This window comes from Euprymna scolopes, chromosome 9, assembly GCF_053919585.1.
Source record: "Euprymna scolopes isolate OS-2025 chromosome 9, ASM5391958v1, whole genome shotgun sequence".
Classification (NCBI taxonomy): domain Eukaryota; kingdom Metazoa; phylum Mollusca; class Cephalopoda; order Sepiida; family Sepiolidae; genus Euprymna; species Euprymna scolopes.
The window spans coordinates 132,336,419-132,339,359 of NC_136490.1; the positions used below are offsets into that span (position 1 = coordinate 132,336,419).

The 2,941-nt window shown below is 36.5% G+C and overlaps 1 pseudogene; it reads left to right on the forward strand.

Annotated features, from left to right (window-relative positions):
- Nucleotides 1-1,343: 1,343 nt before the first annotated feature.
- LOC145285467 (5S ribosomal RNA) lies at nucleotides 1,344-1,461 on the forward strand (annotated as a pseudogene).
- Nucleotides 1,462-2,941: the final 1,480 nt, after the last annotated feature.

Consider the following 2,941-nt stretch of genomic DNA (forward strand, 5'->3'; position numbering starts at 1 on the left):
TAAATTTTATATGTAACGGTTTGAATCAAAGTCAAGTATCATACTTCAATTGTACTCTAAGCAGAATCATTCATTTCGAACGCATCCCTGTTATATCAAACAACCTACTGTTGATTTCATATGCTTGGCCTTACTTCTTGTGCGGTGATAATGGCTTGATTTTAAGTTTAAAATGAAAAAGTAAAGTATCATGGTGGAATTGTATTTTAAACAGATTCATTTTGAAGGAGCCCCTGTTATAAAGCATTATCGAAGTATACTGGAGTATATTCGTTTAGATCATTAATTGCCTAAAAATGTTCACCCTGTTTTCGTTTTCCACCATATTATCATCTATTATATAAATCTCTAACGTGTAAATACGTGTTTATATATAAAGTGCTGTAAGAACCTTCTATTGATGTTATATGTCGGACCTTTGGCTTGTGTAGTAATAAAACTTCTCAAATGCACTTGTGATGTTAAGCTTAAGTTAAAATCTCCTGCTCCTTCTTTCTTTGGATTATTTCGATTATTATCAAAACTTATCAGAGACATTTCGATACAAAACCTGCATAAGAACACTGCAAGGTACATAAAACACTATCGTGTGAAATTTCATAAAACATCGGCCCAGCCGTTTTCAAGTCCATAGGGAACACCTCCTTTCTCTCTTTCACACACGCATACACACACACGCGCGCGCGCACACACACACACACACACACACACACACACACACACACACACACACACACACACACACACACACACACACACACACACACACAGAGGCAAAATTCTTTTATATAATAGTTGATTTGCATTGCTAAATGCGCTGATTTGAATGGGTGACTTTTATTATTTTTAACTGCGTCCAATCATCTCTGAAAAAAATTCTGACATTTGGTCGGTCTGTCAAACTTTAGTTGGAAATAGCGCATGTTGAATGGACGCATCTTATTTTTTTTTTAAATGCGTTCAATTATTTCTGAGTCGATTTGTCATGCTTAAGTTTAAAATAGCATTTTTTTTTCAGTGTGCCACGTTTAAATTTGGAAAAATTTTTCCTATTTGGATTATTATTATTAAGACTTCTATTTTTATCTTAAGTGTTATGTTTACAAAGTTTCGGCTGATGTAATCTTCCACTTTCTTCAGATGTATATTGTTGCGCTCGCTTTTAGGAATATGCACGGCATACCTTATTTAACGCACTGGGGTAGCATGCTCTCGTTCCGTGAGTCATTGTAATGTAGCTGGTGTGTGTGTATAACAATAGTGTCAGTGTATGTGTAACGAGCCTCTGTTATACGTTAAGTGTTAAACGTTTTAATATGTGATTCGTCCAGTATATATTTATAACATACGGCATAATCACGTTGAAACACCGGTTCCCGTCAGATCACCGAAGTTAAGTAACGTTCCGCCTGGTTAGTACTAAAATGGATGACCATTTGGGTATTTCAGGTGCCGTATGCGCTCTTCGCTTATCTTGGCGTTTTTCCAATCAGTATGGACCTTCTCATTGACACTGGACCCAAGCAGTACCGATTCTGGAGAAGTGTGGTTGGGATTGCTCTACCCTTGCCTCACAATTACACGTGCAGCTACCCTTAGAGGGATGTCCATTGTGTCTTGAGACTGAACGAAGGCATCGCAATTTATAATAGTACGTATAACATTTATGATCGTCTTAACCGTGTTGTGATCTGTGATTTTCTAATGTTCTGTATTATGTGTGTATACACATATCAACAGTTTATCGACAGGGTTTAAATAAGAGACGAACATCGTTGTCGGTGTGAATACCAGCAAAAGACCGTACCTCAAATCTTCCTATCGTGCATCCTGAAATTAAATGTACTTTTCTCCGAAAGTGAAAACGCCCAGGCGTGAATTATATAATCAAAATATTACTGGGTTTCTTACTGGGTTCCTTTCCAGAGTTGGCAGAGTTTGCATAAAACTACATTTCTCGTCCGTTCGCTAACGCGTTGCTTATCGAACTAATTTCCTTCGTAACCAAACTGTTGTGTCTCAAAAACTATCTTTTTTATTACGTCATCACTACACGTAACCTAAAGATCCTTGTTCTGTATTTTTGTCACGTATCTTTGTTTATATTATCGTTAGCTTAAATTTCATCTATCAAATTAACATTACAGCGAACTATTAAATGTAAGTAAATATTTATTCTTAATATTTTTATTATTATAAAACATATTTTAGCTGACAAAACTTTTCGGCTTGAATAATGACAATAATCGTTGATCTTCACACATTTCGACGTTACCCGGTCAATATCCAACACTATGACCGAGGAAAAATACTTTTAGTATCGCCTGCACTGGGGATTGAACCTTCAGCATCCAGAAAAGTGTCACTTAAAACTGAATCTTACCAAGTACTTTATCTGTTATGGGACGAGTGCTTGAAAATATCACTGTGAATTACTTAGGATATCTATCCGGTCATAGCTAGTGGGGCAAGAGCATGCTACCTCGGTTGATCGAATAAAGGTTTCCGTTCAAAATTCTGTGCAGATTCCCGAGTTCGACAGAAAAATTCCCGAGTTAGACAAGATACACTTGAAGAAGATCGGAAATTACATCGGCTAAAACGTTGTGAAAATAGCACACAAGATGAGAACAGTACCTAGAATAATTCAAACAATAAACATTATCAATCCTCATTTCGTTTCTGAATTTTTGAGCTGATTATTGGTTATTTCTGTTATTTGGATTCTTTGGACTACTGTTTTCATCTTGAGAGTCATTTTCAACTGTCCGCAATGACACGCAGCGAAGTGGTTAGAAAAATCAATCGTAAAAGTGATATTCACTTGAAGGTTGGAGGTTTGATTCTCAGTGTGGGTGACCGAGAAATATAATTGTAAATTACTTAAGACCTCTCTCCAGTAATGGTTGAAGGAATGAGAACATGCTACCCTCGTGAAGTA